We start from the raw sequence: 21,172 nt of genomic DNA, 5'->3' as shown, positions 1-21,172 counted from the left end.
ACCTCCACTACCTTGTGTACTGGCTGGGAGATATAAAAGGCAGAACTTGGAACTTTTGAGGAACAGGAAGAGGCCAGCATGTTTGAGCGTGTTTCAGAGGAAGCCAGGGGCTGAGGCCTGTGATGTTTAATTCAGTAGCACATAATCACTCCGATGGAGTTGAGAGCGGGGCTTTAAATAACTCAGCTTAGAGGGACAGAACTGCTTCACTCTGGGTGGGGGAATGCAAGTCTATGTGTGTGTGTGTGTGTGTGTGTGTGTGTGTGTGTGTGTGTGTGTGTGTGTGTGTGTGTGTGTGTGCGTGCACGTGCGTGTTTGTGCACTTGTGTGTGTAATTGTGCAGATATGTGAGTGCATTTCGTATTTCTACATGTCTATGAGTGAGTATGCAAGAGAGTGCTCCTCTATTTTTGTGGGTGGCTCCTCCCTGCTTTGAAATATTTTATTTGTGCAGTGCACCACAGTAAAAGGTGGAGTGTGTTTGTTGCTGTGCCAAGCGTCTGCATGCATTACAATAAAAGTGCAAAAGGCCAGTATTCAGAGCCTGAATATGGAGGAGCATTCTGGATGCCAAGCAGGCAGGCAGTAAGTCAGGCGGTAAGCCGGGCAGTGAGGCATTGAAGCCCCTTTAGCTGCCACAACTCAACTCACAGTTTACAGCCTACTTATTCTTCCTAAGGCCCTTACAGAGCACACTACCCTCTCCATTAGTTGTGGTGGTCCCAAGTGAGAGACTACGCTGCCCAGGGGCAAGCTGAGAAAGGCCCATCAGGAGCCCATCCGGCTGCCATAATGGCCTTGGCTGAGCCCATGGCACTGATCCTAATATTCAGTGGCCATCCAGGTGACACCAAGTCACACTGGAATAAAAGGAAGGAAAGGAAGTTACTGAGCCCTTGCAGACACAGGGAGGATTTAACCGAGTGCTCTCTCTTCATGGTTCTTTTCTTTTGTTTCCGCCTCACAATAACCTCTCAACCCTTGGCTTTCTCTGAGTCTTTTACACTTGCTTGCTCTCTCATTTTCATCCCTTCCTCCTAGGGCATAGGGCAATTCATTTGGAGGAGGAAAACACAGCTAATGCCATCTCTCTCTACTCCCTCTCTTCTGCTCTCGCTCCCTTTCATATCAGTGCTGAGTCTGATTTGTTTGTGTGCGTCGTCTTTCTCCCCGTGCCAGTCGACAAGGCGTGCTATTTATGTGCCTCTGCCCGTGTCTGTGAGCGAATCAGGACTTCACAGGAGCAGCCAGGGGAGAGAGATGTGCTGGTGCATTTCTAAACAGGGAGTCACAGGGAGGACTGATGTGTGTCCAGCAGCAAGACAGTCCAACCTGGCTGCTATCTGCCTCTGCAATGGCCCACTGAACAACAATAGATAACACTGGTTGTCAGCATCAACAACAGCAACAACAACTGACCCAGTCAAGCACAAACTAGTCGAGCATAAATGCACATATATGTAGATATGTACTCACACCACATACGCATCAAGAGGCTTACACACAATGACAACAGCAGTGGCCACAGGACTGCTGAGCCTGTGTGCTCTGTCAAACATGGTGAGGGGCTCATTATTATTACTGGGCTGGATACTGGAGCAGCCCCAGAGCTCAGCTTGGCAAGACCTCTCTCTGGAGACACACACACACACACACTGGCCAGTACAGACACACACACATGCACACACGCACACACACACACACACACACACACACATGCACACACACACACACACACCATACAAATGGGTAATCAAACGTCTGCCCCTGGGAAAAAAAATGCTCAAATGGTTTCCTAGCAACCAATGGTGTGTATTGGGTCCACATGAAAAATGAAAAATAAAGACTGTGCGAGTGTGTGGTTGTGTGTGAGACAGAATGAAAGAATGAGGTTGAGATAAACAGTGCATATTAGAGAGAGATAGAGGGGTTTATGGGGTGAAGTATGGAGTGGTCAGAGATAAGGAGTCGTGAATGGGATATGAAAAGGTAATGAAGAGAGAAAGAGAAAAGGTGCCATCAGAAGTCTGACAATCGGATCGACAAACACAAGCATTTCCCCAGCCTCTCTACAGGGTTAGTGTTGACTGTGAGTTGATCCATGGAGCAGGTCCAGAGACAGTTAAGGTCATGGGAATGGGTTGTCATATCACAGCTCAGAGAGAGATCATCATGGGAATAAATCAGTATCTTACACACTGTTACAAATATGTAGCAGCGCTGCAGGGGAGGGGATTATGCAAGAACCAAAGCACAGGCTTTAGAAAATGGCCTAAAATGCAGTGCTGTGTATCACACCAGGTTCAAATGCAAAACACAGGGGGTTGTGCAATACCAAAGTCAGACAATCAGGTGAGAGTAGGGGTTTGTAAAATTGCTGCAGAGCACAAAAAGGCGTAGCTGAATCTCTGGGGGTCTGAGTTTTTTTTTTTGATCATTACTGAACATTGTAACTAAAACACAGCAAGTCCCCTTTAAAAATGATTCAACACAAAGACGGAGTTACGTTTTATTTGTTTATCTGTGTGCTAGTGTGTGAAATACGAGGAGCAAAGCAGTGTGTAATAGCGTGTGTGTGTGTGCTTCCTTAAGATACTAGTGTGTGTGATTGTGTGTGTGTGTGTGCTTGTTTGGTACATCTGTCTGTAAAATTGTGTGTGTGAGTTAGTGAGAAGCATACTATCTCCATCCAGCAGCTGCCACAAAGAGGCTTCCCAAAACAAGCGCAGGGCTGTGACAGAGACAGAGCGACCGCAGCCTTCTGGTGGTGTAATAGGAAATTAATTGAGACCATCAATATGGTATTAATCATTAAAGCACAGGTGCTGAGGTGGCACTTTGCTGACTGCTCTACTGTTGGCAGCACTCACATACACACACGGTAAAAGTTTGACCTGCTGTTTTGCAAAAATGTAGGTGGAGACAAAAAGAGAAGTAGAGACAAAGGTAAATGACAAACAGTAAAGTCTGTATCCTCCATTTAAACACACAGAGACAGTGGGGCAGTTTTTTTATACACAGCTATCCAAGGTCATTCTTCCTTTGCTAAAAAACGGTTACTCTCTTTTTCAGCTCCCTTCGATAGTGACTAAATAGTGAGACAGAAATTGAATTGGAGTGGGTATTCTGAAAGACATTCAGATCAGAAAATGTCAGGTAAATTTGGGGAAATATTCATCAACTCCCTTGGAAGCCATGTTTCTTATAACACCTAATCCGTCGTGAGGCAGAGCACAGTGAGGACTGGAGTGCTGGTGTTAATCAGCCAGAGGAGAGCCAAATTGCAGCAACTACATTAAGCCGTTAAGCACACCACGTCTCCAAATTGTTGAAGGTGTCTCACTGAGATGAATGCTTCTTCTTATGAATAATACATCACACACAGACAAAACCAGACACACACTTTATATACGTGTGCAAGATAGTACACAGACACATGCACCACTGTGTGTGTCTCTTGCTGAGACAATGCGACAGCTGTGCAGTATGGGGGTTTGTGGTGTGCGGCTGTTCGTCAGAGTGATGGGCCCAACGCTGTCTTCGGACTGAATGAAGTCCAGCATCAACTAGCTTCCACAGGCACTTTACACCAAGCCTTCACCACCTCATGTCTGTCAGTGTCAAGGTTGAGCCTATGAAATGTTTATGATTCAGGAGCTGTAGATAAGATGGAGATTGATCTGGATCGAAAGGCAAATAAGATTGCCAAAGCCCAGAGTCAGCTGAAAAGCAGGCACAAGGAGCAGAGGGGGGAAGAAAAAGAGAGTAAGAGGAGAAAATGCATTAACACAGATCTGGCCCTGAGAGAGTGCAGAGTAATGAGTACTTCCTTTTACACACACTGAATACTGGGGAGAGAATATGGACACATCATCATGACCAGCTGATTGATGCTGTGTGTGTGTGTCTGTGTTTGATCCGTTGCCTGATTGCTGCCATACTTGAGACTTCACTACTGACACTATCCCTGTTCTCTGATGTGTTTGAAAGGCTGAGCACACCAAATGATGCTATTGAAAAACAGCAGGTACATTCAGGCTAATTGCTAGGTTTGACTTGGCATCAGATGGATAAGTCTGTGTTAGGAGACAAGGGAAGGTACTATAATGTATATGAAATTTTAATGGGAAAGAAAGTGACTCATTGACAGGTAGCTACTAGTCACCACCACTGCGCAAACTATCCAAATTGGACTTTATGGGAGAACAGGGGCCCCTGGCTCTCTTTAACACCCTGGCGATAGCACATCAGCTTTGATTAACAATGTCTAACAGTGGAACAAAAGGGGAAATGATGTCATCAAAAAGAACGTTTTTCAAAGGCCAGAGGTGTGGGTATGCATTAATATATGTATTTGTGTGTGTGCATGTGGGACGGATGGAAGGATAAGACCCTTTGATGTATCTCCCGATGGCCCTGGCCAGCTTGCAGGAGAGGAACAGAGCAGAGGCCACCAGAGAGATGGGGGCCGAACCCTGGGGCCTCTGCTCTCCCTCCCCCTCTCAGACTGCCTTCCCCTCCCTTCTCTGATCAATAAAGGGTCCTAATCACTGAGGACAGTGTGGTAGTCCTTTCTTTCTCTCATCTCCTCTCTCTTTTTCTTCTCTTGGTTTTACAACCTCTGCCTCTATGCTATTGCCAGCTAGCATAAATTACATGCACTTGTTTGTTCCCTATGTGTGTATGTATGTGTTTGTGTGTGTATGTGTCCATATGTGTCCGCAGCTTTGCATGTCAGCCACACACATTCTGCCTCATTTGTTAAAAGAAGTCAGTTTGAGTCTCTATAAATACGTGAACAGGCTTATACAAGACTGTTAAAATGTGTGCATGTGTCTGTGTACAACAAGATAAGAGAATATCCTTGAAAAAGTAACACCAACATAAACCCCAGTGAATTATGAGCAGCATGCATAAACTTGAATAATGACACATCCCCTAATTTCGGTGGCTTTATCCCAGTTATCTAATTGCCTGTGTCTTTTCTTTCTTTAATAAACTAATGAATGTGGCTGGGTTGAGGCCTGGAATCACATAGGCAGCAATAAGTAGCACTGCTTTAAACCCCAAACTGCATCAGAACAGCTGAATAATTTGTAGGAGAAATAATTACGGGGCAGAAGAGCAGGCATCAATCGTGGAACACAGACAGTGCCCTCGCTGGAAACTACCTCACCCATAAGCCAAGGCTCCATTAGGTATTGTCTGGGGCCTACAGGCTAATTTGTTTGCATCAATAATACATTCAAAGGATTTATCTAACTTGCAAATGAGTGTTCATTTACTGGTCCAAGAGGCAGGGAGGAGAGCAGGCAGCAGGAGAGAAGGTGTGAAAGGCTGAAACAGCTGGTTGGGGCTATCTGGGACACAGTTAACCCTTTGCTGGGTATCAGGATGGTGGTTCATATCTACCAGTTAGTCAGTAGTATTCAGAAAAGGTTGGTTCTGACATGCTTGGATAACATCCAGTGTTTATGTAGGGCAGAGACAGGCCAAGGTGCTGGTGACCAACCCTTGGAAAGGCATCAAAAATGAAGCAGAGAGCCCCCTCACAGCCACAACATATTACCTGCTGCACTGAATATTCTCTGATCGTATGCCAGATGACAAAATGACAAAGAGGAGTGTGCGTGCATGTCTCTGTTACAAGACTGGGATGTGGCGTTAATGAGATATGGTGGGCTGTCCTTGGGGGACACTGGGATCCCAGCGCCCTTTGATCTCTGCACTTTGCTGTCTCCCACAGGTGATGCCAGGACACGTGAAGCCAAAGGAAGTGGAAAGAAAAAGGGAAAAAAAGACGAGGGTTATCAAGAGCGAGCTAGAGAGAAAGAGAGAAAGAGAGGGGGGAGATGAGAGAGAGAGGAAGATGGGAGAGGAGGAAGGAAGCTGGCCATGAACATATGCTACCTCTCCGTGCCAAGCCCCACTGGCTCAGGCAACCCACGCATACGCTGCACTGCTGCTGCTGTTGCCACTCCAGCCCTCTCCAACACCAACACCATGGCACTACTTAGTCAAACAAAGCTGGAGAGATGAATCTGGAAAGAGACGGGGTCTCCCCAGTCTCAGCACTGCCAGGGTAGGGCTGCTTGGCTTGGATAACATAGCCTGATTACACACATAAACACACACACACACACACACACACACACACACACACACACACATAAACACACATATACAGAGTAGTGGTTTTCAGCTGTTTGGCAAGCCACCCGCCAAAATCGTGACACTTCTGATGTGGGCCATCATACACACAAATTCATGTGTACAAATTGTTATAATCTCTTCATGGGTTGGTCATTTTCACTTGGATTTGCTTTGATTAATTATTGGTAGAAGCTGCAAAATATTCAGAGCATGCAAAATATTTGTTAATGCCAGACTTGAAAGCTCAGCAATATAGTGGAATATAAAAAAGACTAAAAAAAAAAATTGCAACACCATGAATGAATTTGTAATCAGTAAATCTTTCCAGGGGTCAGCGGTAAATCTCCAGGTCGGTAATGACAGGTTGAACTCAGACATTAGACCCTTACACATTACATTGAGATATATGGGGATGTGCTGCTATCAACTCACCTACAGGACACACATTTAATTCTTCAGTCAGCTATAGACTTAATCATTACTAATCATACATTTGACAGGCATGAAAAAACAAATCCCTGCTAGAAGGAATGTTGAGCAGGAAAAGTGACAAGGGGACTGAATAGTCTGAACGGGGACTATTGTTGACGCTGTTTGCAATACATTTTCTTGGTGCAAACTTTAGCAGAAAGTTTAATGGTTTTGTGAAGCTGGTGTGTGTACGTGTGTGTGTCAGACAAGGACATGATGTTTGATGTACTTCACACCCAAAGGTATCATTAACACTCACAGTCTAGAAGGTTCAATTCAGTTTTCATTGCTTAAACATTTTATAAGCACCAGACTTAAAATTCACAGAAAGGTCACACACTAACATTTTAATACAATACTTAATAAGATTTTTAAGTTATATCATTTATATATGAAATGTTTTGTGTAATGAGACTCTTACATTACTTGAACCACTGCAGTGCGGCTAGGGGGTTCCACAAACTTTTTTCAAATAAAGACTGACCGTGTATTTGATTTTACTATGTTGTTAAAGAAAAAGAGGGTAGGAGGGAGGGAGGGCAGGGAGTGGAGGGAGAGTGGGATCTGGGCAGCTTTGGAACAGTGTTGAACATGGCTTCCCACTGGAATTCAAACCAAGAAAATTTCTAAAAAAAAAATGCAGGCAAACATCAACAGCACAGATTCAGATTGCTTGCTAACACACACATGTGCACACACACCCTTGCACGCAATCCCACATGTGTAATAGACCTATACAATCATGCAGACACACAAACACCCTCAGACGCCAAGATATATAATAACAAATGCTTGTATAACACTGAAATCAAATTCAGAGTTCATCTTGCAATCTGAGCCTTGTAAACTCAATTCTCCTCTGCCGTCTAGCCACCTCACGTTCCACGCCTTTTCCATGTGAACGAATGGGGTCAGTATCGTCACATAAACATCATCCTCTACTCTCCCCCCCCCCCCTCTCCCCTCTCTCAGTGAATGGATGCTGAGCACTGGTGCATATCTACGCAGGAATGGCAAGGGCACCGAGGAGAGAAAATCAATACTATATCTCACCACTAAGCACAATCCCAACCAAAAGCAGCTGGAGTTTGCAGGTTGCTCCATAAACTGGACGGCTTCATCTGGCTGGCCGCTGTGTCGGTGGATTGCTACAGTAATGCACTACAGCACAATGGCCAAGGCCAGAGCCTGCCAGACACAGAGGTACATACACACACACACACACACACACACACACACACACACACACACACAAAAACACACATACACAGAGACAAACAGCATGCTCCCAGGGGCTGGGGAATAGCAACAGCAATGAGAAAAACTCTCATGAGGCAAGAACAGGGTTGACAAACACACTCTCCCCTTCACAAGCAAGGAAAAGCACCCCTGGACCATTTAGCCCACCCTTACAGTGGGCTAACACACACACTTGCATATGCACACACACACACACACACACACACAAACACACACACACACACACATGGAATACCTGGACCACACACACACACTATCATAAATTTAAATATGTATACACACACACACACACACACTATCATAAATATAAATATGTATGTATATATATATATATATATATACATACACACACACACACACACACACACACACACATACACAGTGAAGGGCCCTTAAAATACCTGGTCTAAAAATAGCAGGCGGGAAGCGGGAAACGGGACTGAGGCTATTATTATTGCGCACACGTCCTGCCTGGTCCCACCAAGGAAAGGGAAGAGACTAATGATTTTCCTGGTGCAAGCAATTAAAAAACTATTTGTCACCTGCCAGGCTGCATATGACATTAGGGGCCTTGGCAGAGGACCACAGAGTAACTCCGTGAATACACACTGTACACACACAAAGTGGGTTGCACCATAGTAAGTGGTCCAGAAGCAGAAATGGTGCATGAGAAACAGGTGAAGGGTCACAGGAAGAAAAGGAAACTGAGGAAAGAGAGGAGAGAACGGTACTTTGGATAGAGGAACAGAGTTTGGTAAACGGCTGATTTATCTGGACAGGTTAATACCAGGCCAGACAGCGCCTCAGACAGCACACTGCCATCAGGAAGTCATGCAATATTTAGAATCCAGCCAATGAAAGTCATTCTCCTGCTGCTGAGCTTCAAGATTCAAGATGTTGTCACTTCAGTTACTACTTTGGGAGGCTCCATTACAGAAAAACAGTATATATATATATATATATATATTTACATATTTACATATATATATATATATATATATATATACACATCTGGCTAAAATAGAAATGTATATTCCTCCCTCTACTCTACCCTCCGTTACCCCCTAAGAGCACAAGAAGAGAGAGACCAACTCACTGCCATTTATATCCCTGACTCTGTCTGTCCTCACTCTCTCTCGGGCTGCCTCCCCAGGAGAACAGGCTGCAGGTTTACACACACATTTGAAACTGAATTGCTGCAATCCCTGCTGGATTTGTTTAAATAGTTTAAGGAATTTTAGCACACCAAGAAAAAAAAAGCTAAATCTCATTTCATTGAAATATTAATTATTATAAAATAGAGATATTAATTCATATCATTTAACAACTCCCTATTCCTGCTTTGCTACAGTTTAGGAATTAAACATTTTAAACTCTACAGGGACATGAGGAACAGCCTGTCAAATTTGTGTTTTCTGATGGGGCCACTGGGGAAGTCATATTCCTTTTGTGTTTTGTGGATGCGCTCTCCCCTGTTGGGGTACGAGAAGAGGGGAGTCTATTGTTTGCTGTCTGTATAAGGATTAGAATGGGCCACAGATAGGGCACTCAGGCTGACTACAGCCTCCCACTATTTATAAGGAAACATCCTCTGATGCATCCACAGGGGGCCAATATTGGGCTCTGGGGCAATGGGAGACAACCAAATAAATTGGGAGGGGGCAGTAAATACTGTTAAGACAAGTGTTATGCCTCCCTTGCACTATGCAGCCCTATCCAGATCCAGCTTCAAGCACACACTCGGCTGCAGTAATTTACGAGGCAGCTTGTTAACGCCGGGTGATTTGCACTGCTCGTTTGCTCCTGCTCATCTCTACCAAATGATATCATCTTCTACCTCTAATCTTCTATCTCTAATCCCCCATTCTCAAAGCACCTCCACCCCTCCCACCTCTTGTTTCCTTCCCTCCTGCCATTCCTCCTCTCCTACCCTTTTCTCTCTCCTCCTCCTCCCTCCTCCTCTCAATCTCTGTGTCTTCTCAGGTTTGCGTGGGTGAGTTTTGAGATGGGTGAGCAGACAGAGATAGGAGCAGAGTCATCCCACTGAAGGGTGTATGTGTGCGTGTGTGCTCAATATGACATCTATCCAGATCAAAAAAGACTAAAAGAAGTCTGGTTTGACTCTGAAGGCTTTATGTGCCCTTGTAGTTACTTTTCCACTACCCCCTACTGAGAAAGAATGAGAGCAAGCCAAAAAAAAGAGATATTCTCTCAAAACTTGCAGAGGGGAGAAAGCTCAGCAATCCTGGGGAGACATGGTGGCAAAGAGAAATAAAGGCAGATAGAATGGTGTGATGGGGGGGTCAGACCAGAACAGAATGCAATACAGAAAAGAAAAGAAAAAGGGAAGATACACAGATGAAAACAATGTTCATAACAGAGGTTGTTATTGACAATGTTTTTATCCATAATAAAATAGCTTTGAGGCTCCCAGAACTTCACTATTCACTTCAACTAGTAAATTGATTCAACCACATTGGCCCAGTGCTTTATCTTTATCTTATATCTTTTCCACAAACAGTCCTTAGTATCAACATCCCTAACCCACAGAGAAATCAGCCTGCCTGAGACCAGATGCAGCTAACACCCTCAGATAGACAGATTTTCACAATGAAAATTGCCAATTATAGAAATTGCAATCAGAGCTGTTGGTTTGTATGTTGATGAGTGCTAGCTGGTTAAAGCGAGAGATTGATCGATATCTGACTGAAAGCAGAGTGAATGACTCAGGCCCCATATTACAACAACTTTCATGCAGACACTTTGCTCTGCTCCTCTTTAACTTAAACACACACTTTCTCTGTCTTCCCCCTTACCACTATCCTTTCCGTCCCTGTCTCATCTTTCCCTCTATGACATGTCCAAGTGATCGTGTCGGGATGTCAGCCCTCATCCACGGCTAATTGGGGCTCAGAGGAGTAATCAGGGCAGGACAAATCGGACAGTTCTGGTCATTAGCTGTGACCAGTGTTCTCTGGGAAGCTGGGAGATGCGCGCATGCTTCTGCCATCACGCCTGAGCCTGCATAGTGACACGGGCAGAACGTGGCTTGACATGAGCGGGGACATAGATTGGCACAGCACCGAACACAGACTAAGTGTAGAGCCATTGATCTCCTCTGCTTTCTAACACACACAGGCAGGAAGTAAACACAAATAAACCTGGTTCTCGATGCTATAAACAGGTACTCTTATTGTCTAATATGGGAGAGGCAGCAAAAGACTGCTGAAAGAAAAAGCTCATCAAGTATAATGTATAGGGTAATATCAAATCAGGATCATGGTTTGTTGCAATCCTTAATCACTTACACAGTTAGAGCGACTTTAATCTCAAAGCTCACGTTATCAGTGAGGGAAATTTGTCTCTTGCGCTTCTTAGTGAGACAGTTCTCTGTGCTCTTTTGAGCTAGCCAGTGAACAGACAGCAGGAATGGTAGAGTAACATGTAAAATATTGGAGTCAATAACAATCTTGGAAGTTACAAAATGTAAACATGTCGATGGCTGCTCCTTCTGAAAATGGGGCGCGTGACTCTGGAGCAAGATGAATGTCAATTCGCCTTACTGGCAGAGCCTTAACCTTTCAGGATAACTGAATTATTTAAGCACCACATACCTGTTGTGGGCCTCTGTTTCTCCGTCTGGGCTCAGGCTGGTTAGGAGGCTGCATGAGTCTATGGCCACGCACGCCTCTTTGGCCGCAGAGTGAAAATGGCAAGACAAATGCGGCGGGGGATTTGTGATAATTGGCCGTGCTGGTGGGCTAGGCGACGGGCCTAGAGAAAAGGTCGCAGGCACCGAGGAACAGATCAGTCTGCCAGGAGGAGTGGAAGCTCTGTGTGCCTCTGGGGTTTAGCTAAACTTCTACTCTCTTTCATCGTATGGGGAGAGAACGCTCCAGTAGGGGCCATTAATTAAGCACCAGAGTAACCTTCAATTTGTTTAGAGGTCAGAAGCCCCAGTGTCACTGTTTTGGGCAGAGACCAACTAACTATATTTTCTTTCTGAGTGGAAACAGAGGGTGGCAGAAGTGTTCAAAGGAATCGAAGAAAAGAAGCAATAGCAATGAGAGGGTCATATTTGAATGTTTATGAGTAGAGGATGGAGAGGGTTAATGTCAGATGCATGTGTCTGTGTGATTGCACACAAGGAGGAGGAGAAGCGAAGGAGATGAGGGGAGCCACGGGGACATGGCTCACACCCCAACATGCTTGTGAAGCAGCTGTTCTCCTCATGGCAGAGAGAGTGGGGGCCTGCCAGCAGCAGCATGCTGCCGAGAGCGCCATGGTCTCCCTCCATAGCACAGAAACAGGATGGCACAGCACACACACACACACACACACACAAACACACACACACTCACACAAAGACAAGCGTGTGCACCTGCTGACAGATATACAGACACACAATCACATTGCAGATACTGCCATCCTGTCTCCTGCCAGTCCAGTGTTGAGGTTTTGAGTTGAACAGGTGGTGAAGTCATATTGATATACTGTAGATCTGATCTCGTACTCTGTAGAGGTGCATTTCCATTTGATACAAACAACAGCCTGCATAGCTAAAGGCAATTATATTTCTACTGCCTCCGTTTGCCCTGAGGTTGTAGACAGCCAGTCAAACCCTCGCCAGGTTTTCCTGCCTCTCTACCCTCTCAGTGAAATCAACTGAACGGTGCCCAGGCTCATCCATGATTTATCTCTGTGAAATATTCATTATGTAGCCTTGCATAGTCTGGACGCATCTGATGTGAATCTGGACCTGACAGCTCTGCTTCGTCATCACACATCACCTGAGCCACTCTGAATCCGGCACCTGTCTCCCAGTGCTCAACACAGAGGCAACTAAACTGATCCGAATGAATAGAGGACTCTGGTAGATAAAGATGGATAAAGAATCCATCTGTCTGCCTTTAGCCTCCAGGCATGTACGCTCTGGGTCTGTAGCTACTGTATCCTGCTTGCACATCCGACCTATGACGGATCACCACAGCAGAGGAGCTACTCAACTTTTCCCGTTCAATTAGATAGATAGAGAGAGAGAGAGAAGTCTCTGCCTTGACTGGTGTCGAGACGTCAGGCATGATGAGTACGTGTGTTGGGTCCTGCACATGATCTGCTGACAGCATTGGCCAGGTGTACTGATCTTTGGAAATTGGTGGGCCTGTTATGAGAGGTGAATAGCATGGGAGTTCAAAGGCTCTGGATGTTTTTTGATAAATCAACACAGCCCCCCCCCCCCCCCCCCCCCCCCCCAAAAAAAAAACAAAGAAGAAAAAAAAGTAAAAAATAAAAGCCTCTGATGTGGTGATCAGTTAGAATAGAGTAGGTTTCAGCACCACGGACAGCGCCAAGAAACAGCACAGAGCCTACGCTGCTCAGGGTTCTCTTTACAGTTATCAGTCTGCCTGTCCAATTAAGTAACCTTTGAATTATTCCATAAATTAAAATTACTGAAATACTGTCTAATAGTGCTGGAATGATCACAGGGACAACAGTGACAACTCATTTTCCCACATAACACTAATTCAAGTGGTTCCAAAGTCATTATAGTCTGAAGGACTAATGTAATAAGAAAAATGTAACTGCACTGAATAGTGATATTAATAATGTATTCATGTGAGACAGAGACTAGAGCACAGTGGCCTAAGCTGAGGAAGGTACGAGGGAGAAAGTGATAGCTGTGAAGAAACAAGGTCGTCAGCATTCCCTCCTGCCTTAGTAGTCATTTCATTATCTCATCCCTCTCTCCTCCTCTTTAAAGTAGGAAAAGCGGGAGAGGCTATTGACCCCTCTCTGTGTTCATGGCAGGCAGCAGGACAAATGAAGTTTCCCCTCAGACCCCCTCTGTATTAATATCATAATTATCCCCACCTCTATGCCCCTGCCGGCCAGCGCAAACTCCACTGTCTGATTTGATGGAGAGGCGCAAGCGGGGAATTACATTCGATTAGCACTAAACAAGAGAAGGGGACACGAAGCGATAGAATCAATCAGTGCCACCAGGCGAGATCCTTTGTGTCAATGAGTGTGTGTCTGTCGGTGTGTGTGTGTGTGTGTCTGTGTGTGTGTGTCATGACAACTTGAGGCTGGAAAGACTGTGTGTAGTACTAAACTCATACAGGTATGCCTTTAAAGATGAGGTTATTCACACTTATTTAAACTATAACTGAAAGCATTTAAACGGTGAATACATGATGTTATGATGTTTATGATGACTTGTGCACTACTGTATGTGAATGTGTTTTTTTGTTGGTATTATTGAAAATATACCATGGTATAACACAGAGCCCCCAACCCCCCTTTTTTTTACCAAATCCACTGAAATGGGAACTTTTTTTGAGTGACAAACCACACAGCCTGCTCTGGGCAGCTCTCTGTCTCAGCAGCAATTTGGATTCATTGTTTGCAACCCCAGATAACTGCGGTGGCACTTTCTTCAGTCTCAGCCATTTGTGGGGATGGGCCAGACATTTTAAAGTAGTCTAATGCCATAGAGAGGTAGAGGTGCTGTGGCGGGGATGAGCAGATTGAGAGTGAGAGGTGAAAAGAACAAAAGAAAATGAATGGAGTGAGAGAGAGACCCCCCTCACAGGTCTTCATTCCTGTCCCCTGTCTCATTACCCAGGCTTTGACTCAATAAAGAGTGGATAAAGAGTGGATAAAGAGGCACACACCCACAGGCTAAACCCCCCCTCCCTAGAAGACCTTTCACAAACCTCACTCTGTCTGTCTTTCTCTTTCTGGTTTTCTTGCACTGTCACACACATATCCAAAAATACACACATATACACACACTGTCCTTTCCCCCCCTTTTCACTCATCCTGCTGTGTGTTTTTTTTTTTTTTTTGCTTCAAATCTTTAAATCTGTCTCTCCAGCTCTCCCTTCAGTGCTTTTTTTAAGTCTAACTTTTTAAAAGTTGTCTCAAGCTTTTTTATGTTTTTCTGTTTTCTGTCTGCGTGTTTTGATCGCTCCCTGAGTTGAAATATGTTCTATCGAACTGGTAGATTTTGGATTAACTTAAGTAAAGTACTGCCTAGCTTCTCTTCTGGGATTTACGGATTTTGAATTATTCAATGTAAAGTGCTTCCTACCTGCTCTACTGGGATCTGTTTTCTCCAGAGGACAGTGGCTGTCTCTTCCTCCAGCCTGCTGGCTCAGGTGTGCCACAAAGTCCCGTCTGGTTCCCCTGCACTCTCGGCACAGAAATCACTCAAAGATGTGCTGTCACTGATGGATTCTAGTGACTGGAGTTTTTCTTCAACTGGAGCACCCCTCATACTTGCTGTAACAATCTCCACTGTGTGACTTTAACTGTGTGCTGCCATTCTGCCCAAATGACACAACTGCTTGAATTATGTTGTCCTACACCTCCATACAGCTATGGAGTTCACGTAGCTTCCTAATTATATCAACAAGGGGTTTTTAACCCGCTGCCAAGAGTTTGGGATTTTAAGAAACAGACCCCGTTACATCCATACAGGCTTGTACCATGGTTTCAATGTGGAACACAGAAGCAAAACAAACTTGGGTGTCACCGTTGAAAACATTGCAAGACTACCCTATACCAGGTGAGATGCAAAATATGGAGTGGATCACAGTGTACTCTGGAGTTTGCAGAGACTTCCATCCTCAGCTCTGTCTCCTGCCACCATGGAACATTTAAATACACAATCTCTCACCAATAAATCCCCCCTCCTCCATGACCCTATATTGGACAAGGGGCTTAATTTCATGTGCCTAACTGAAACCTGGCGTAAAACAGTGGACTACTCTTTGCTTAATGAGGCCTGCCCTCCTGGCTACAGTTACATGGAAAAAGCCCGCAACTCTGGCCGTGGTGGTAGTTTAGCAATCATACACTGGGCTGAAATGAAACTGTCTCCCTTCCCAGTGCCTGATCTTTCTTCTATTGAATGCCTTTTTCAAAAATGTAAACCTCCATACCCCATGACGGTGCTTCTCATCTACCGCCCCCCCAAACCAAACTCATCTTTCCTCCCTGAGATGCATGACCTCCTCACCTCACACTACTCAATGTCAACCAACACTGTCATTGTTGGTGATATGAATATGCATGTTGACAACCCCTCCTGTCATTTTGCAGTGGAGTTCTTGAGTCTGATTGAGTATTTTGGTCTGAAGCAGCATCTTGATGTTCCTGCTCACACCAGGGGGCACACACTAGACCTGGTCATCACTGACTCCACTTCCATCAATAACTTACAGGTCTAAGATCTAGGTGTGTCTGACCACAAGGTGGTCTCAATGGATTTGACATTATTGTCACTCCCTACTAAACCTAAGCGTCAAATGCTTTTTCAGAACTAGAAAAGCACTGACCCAGACATAGTGACTATGGACCTCCAGAACATCACCTGCCAAGCTTCTGCATCAGTGGATGAACTAGTGGCACTCTACAATACATCTCTGAGCAGTGTTTTTGATCTTCATGCCCCTGTCAAAAAGTGTGAGGTCAATTTTTCACACTCTGCTCCCTGGTTCACTCATGACCTGTGGGAGATAAAAACAGTTGAATGTGTCCTGGAACAACACTTCAGACAATCTCGGCTCACTGTCCATAAACTGGCCTTCCATGAACATCAAAGGACTTACTCAAAGTCCCTTAAAGATGCTCGGTCACACTTCTACTCCTCTACACTCTACACTCTACACTTCTGGCAACCTTAAGCATCTTTTTTCCACCATAAATCATCTCCTGAAACTACAATCATCTTCCCAAATTGAGGCTACAGAAGAGTGATGTAAAAGCTTCATTGACTTTTTCCAGAGCCAAGGTCAACAACATCCACTCTCTGATGTCCAGCTCTTCTTCTCTGCCTTCTCCTGTCATCGACCCTCTGTCTGGGAGTTCGCTGTCTCAACTCAATTTTACTGGCGTCAAGCAGAGCCACATTGAAGAAATCCTCAGGAAGATGAAACCCTGTACTTGTGCCCTGTACCCATTCCTACAGCTCTGCTCAAATCATACATCCCCTTTCTCAGCCCCCTGATCACCCAAACTGTCAATCTGTCTCTTCAGACTGGTAGTGTTCTATCTGCCCTCAAGGTCACAGTCATCCACCCATCCTCAAGAAGCCCACCATGGACCCAGAAGTTCTTGCCAGCTACAGACCTATCTCCATCTCCCTTTCCTGTCCAAGGTATTGGAGAAGGTGGTTGCTTCTGAGCTTCAGGACCACCTTAAATGCAACAACCTATTTGGAAAATCAAGATTTTGTTCACCACACAGCACTGAAACAGCTCTGCTCAGGGTTGTGAATGACCTGAGTGCTGCATTTGACAATGTGGATGACACTATCCTCTTAGAGCACCACCACACCACCATTGGACTGTCAGACTCTGCACTTAAGTGCTTTCAATCCTGCCTTTCCGGTAGGACTGAGTATGTCTCACTGCGAGGATGCAGGTCTAGATCACTCCCTGTCACCTGTAGTGTTCCACAAGGATCTGTTCTCAGCCCCATCCTGTTTACCATGGGATGTATTTTCATTGCTATGCTGATGATACCCGGCTGTATATCAAAACTGCCCCAAACCCTTCTGCAGCCATGTCATGCCTCAGCACCTGTCTTAAGAAGATAAAAGCCTGGATGATCACAAATTTCCTCCAGTTAAACAGCAGCAAAACTGAAACTCTCCTTACTGGCACCCCACACCAGATTCAGTCATCCCCCATACCTCATCTCACCTTTGACAGCCAGCACATACCCCTTTCCTCCTCAGTCAGTGATCTGGGTACTAGGTTTGACCCTTAGCTGACTTTTGATGACCATATAAGACATCTATGCAAAGCCTCTTTCTACCATCTCAAAAACCATCTCCAAACTCCCGTTTCTAACCTGGTCAGATGCAGAGAAACTTGTCCATGCCTTTATCTCCTCAAGATTGGACTACTGCAATGCATGCTTCACAGGGATCCCTGGCAGGAGCATCCAGAAGCTCCAGTACATTCAGAACAGCGCTGCCAGGGTCCTGATGAGAATGTGAAAACACAAACATATAACACCAATTCTGTTTTCATTGCACTGGCTCCCTGTCTCTTTCAGGATTGACTACAAAGTCTTGCTACTCACATACAAATCCATCCATGGACATGTACCTCCCTACCTACAGGAACTGATTATACCACAAACCTTCACCCGCACCGTCAGATCTGCCAGCAGCTTACTCCTCCGGGCATCCAATACTAAGCTCCGCACCATGGGGGATCGAGCCTTCTGCTCTGTTGTACCATGCTTGTGGAACAGCCTTCCTAACCATCTGAGGGCAGCACAGAGCCTAAACTATTTTAAAAAAGGCCTAAAAACCTTTCTATTCAGGAAGGCTTTTTTATCTTAACTCTTATTACTATTTCCTTTATATTGTGTGTTCTATGTTGTTAATACTGTAGCACTTTGAGTTTCACTATGAATGAAAAGTGCGGTATAAATGAAATGTATTAATATTATTTATTATTATTATCTCACTCTTTCTCTCATTCACAGGCTGTCTCTACCCTCTCTGTCCTCTGTGTTCCCTCCCTGTCTGTGCTGTGTAATAGGAGTTATTTTCATCCCTGTCTCTCCGTGACTGTGGCCGCTGGATGGCTGAATATTTACATTTTTCACTCACTGGTGACCTTTCCCTGTTGCCGCTCTGGGAGCTCCAGTCTCCTTGCTGCTCTGCTGTTGACAGACTACTGACTGCAAATCTCATATGGACACAGCAAATGGTACACAGGGAGTCAGGGATAGAGGGTTCAGAGACTGGAGAAAGGTGGAAAAAAAGACGGAGAAAGAGCGAGAGAATGAGAGAGTCCGCTGGAACCAGGACAGTCAGTTGTCTTACTAAAAGTGGCTTGAAGACACAGAGGTGCTGAAGGTCTATCTGCATATGCAGAGATATGGACTGAAATGGTGTAATCTTTTACCTCTGCTGTCATCGTTTTTGTGATTTCCTGTCAGCACAGATGGTCTGCAGTAAACTGCCTGAAAAGAGATGTAAATCTGCGGTTCCAGGCATGCTCAGTGCCAAAGAAAATATTTGGTTGTAAATAAATGTTTTTTCTTGGGCGGCATAAGGTACTTTTTCTTTTTTTGAATGAGTGGATGTGTTAGCTGCACACCAGGGCCTTGTGAGTCATGTGAAGAGATATACTGAGCAGTGTGAGTGAAGTGAAGGAGAGGTGAAAGCCAAGGATTCACTAACCAGTTGTTCTTGGCTGATGCTCTGCGGTAACAGGAAAGAAAAGTTGAGTCAGTGAACTCCTCAAAGTTTGATGAGTGTTGATGTGTGAGTATCCTGAAACTGGCAGAGTGTGAAAATCAAGGTGTAGTTTTAAAAAGCAAGTGACCCCGTGTGACCCAATCTCTCTGTGTTACTTGCTCTCTGTGCAATGTGTACACGTGTTTCTGAATGTCTGCATGTGTCCTTGTATTTTTCTGCATGTGTCAAGTGTAGCTTTGGTCTGTCTCTACCTGGATCTGCGGTTAAGTTTCATTCCCCAGTCGTACTCTGTTAAGCTGGAATATGACTTAAACAAGCTCCTAATGTACACACCACACCATGATTCCAGAAAACCAACACAAGATTTCCCTTACAGTTTGCAAATGGAAGAAGATTAAAAATTATATACTTTCCCACCAAGACAAGAGCTTCCTATCCTATCATTCCAATCTTCCAATTCAGATCATATACCCTTGTGTTATTCCCCAAATCAGAATGATATATTCCATATAACAATATTCAATTGGTTCCCATGTTACTTACGCCTCTTTCGCACATAGTTCCCACTAAATTACTGGGATAACTTTTCAGGCACCACTAGTGATTTTCACTATTCACACCTGCAGCTACATTCAGGAACATTCCGTCTTGCGCCTTTTCACACATGCCATGGCAACGCCGGAATAGATGGGGCAAGGGGCAGTCCAGCAGATGGCGGTATGCAACACGTATGGATGCCAACTGCCATAAAACTTAACAGAAGAAGAAGATGGGGCAAGGCCAGATGCATGTACGTTATGGACTGAATCTGTCCAGTTTCTAGCCATTCTTGAAAAAAGGAGCTTGTCTGCAAACAAAAGAACTTGTATTGGTTCTTAGTTATCAAATCACCCGTGAAAGCATTGGCAAGGCTAGTGTAAACAAGTCACGGATTCAAATATGTCATCAGCATAGTCTTGTGATTGGTTCACTCTCTCCACATTTAAGTGTTTTGTCAGACGGACATAACTCTTTATGTGCTTGTCACTGCAATGTTACTGCTTTCATTCACAACACAGCTGTACCAGCATTTTCCCTGAAGTGCTACTAGGTCTTAAGGTGGGAAATTTGCGGTACAGATTTCCTTGAATATTGATCCTTGCTGCCATTCACACATGACCCCATGCAGGCAATGTTCCTGAACATTTCAGTGATAGAATGCATGGGCTTTATACTTGTGGATAATATTTCTAATCCTGTAGAAAACACAGTTTATAAGTGGAAATAACCTGAGTGGCGTTGCTGATTGAATGCAGAAGTGACATGGTTTTTGTCTGCTAGTGTTTTTATTACTGCGTTTGACACATAGCCAACAATGAAAGAGAATGAATGAGAGAGAGAGAGAGAGACAGAGAGAGAGAGAGAGAGAGAGAGAGAGAGAGAGAAAGAGAGAGTCTTAGTATTTAAGCATTGTTGAGGCCAATTTTTCTCTTTTGTCTTTTCCCAGCCAGTCTTCTCTTCTGTTTTGCTAACAGACATTGTGGTTGGTTAGACGACAAATGGATTTGTCTTCTGGGTCTACTCAGTACAGCAGGGATGTTGTGACTCGACATTTCTTGTCTTCAGGAAATACACTTGACAAAGTGTATTTATCCCAAAGATGCTTTTTGTCCACACGGTTTTATATATACTGGAATATATTTAAGACATTGAACTATAGACAGACAGACCAACAGACAGACAGGCAGGCAAGCAGGCAAAATAGCAGAAGCTCCACATCTCCTTATTCTCTGTGTGTGCTTTATACTCCTTTAAAATTGTGTGTGTGTGAATGGTTGTACGTATCAGGCACCTTCCGACAATAATGGCTGCCATGCTAAACGAGAATGATGAGATGTATTGGGGAGGTGATCAAAGGACTACTATTTACAACCACTCTCAGCCTGCGGACTTGACGACCCACTGTAAGCACACTATACTGTACAGGGAACCTCTTCCATCATGCTTTTACTGCCCATCACTGCAGCTGTTAGACAGGGGAGATGGCAAAGCTTTTAGCAGACTGAGATACCGTCCTCGTGC

The 21,172-nt window shown here is 44.6% G+C and overlaps 1 protein-coding gene across 1 annotated transcript in view; it reads right to left on the bottom strand.

Moving 5' to 3' along the window:
* camta1a (calmodulin binding transcription activator 1a) overlaps window positions 1-21,172 on the bottom strand; it is a 290,687-nt gene that overhangs the window by 39,676 nt on the left and 229,839 nt on the right. The gene's annotated exons all lie outside the window — the stretch shown is intronic.

The sequence above is a fragment of the Thunnus maccoyii genome, chromosome 4 (assembly GCF_910596095.1).
Source record: "Thunnus maccoyii chromosome 4, fThuMac1.1, whole genome shotgun sequence".
NCBI classification, from domain to species: domain Eukaryota; kingdom Metazoa; phylum Chordata; class Actinopteri; order Scombriformes; family Scombridae; genus Thunnus; species Thunnus maccoyii.
The sequence above is the reverse complement of the archived record's forward strand: the minus strand, read 5'-3'. Positions and strand labels throughout refer to the sequence as shown.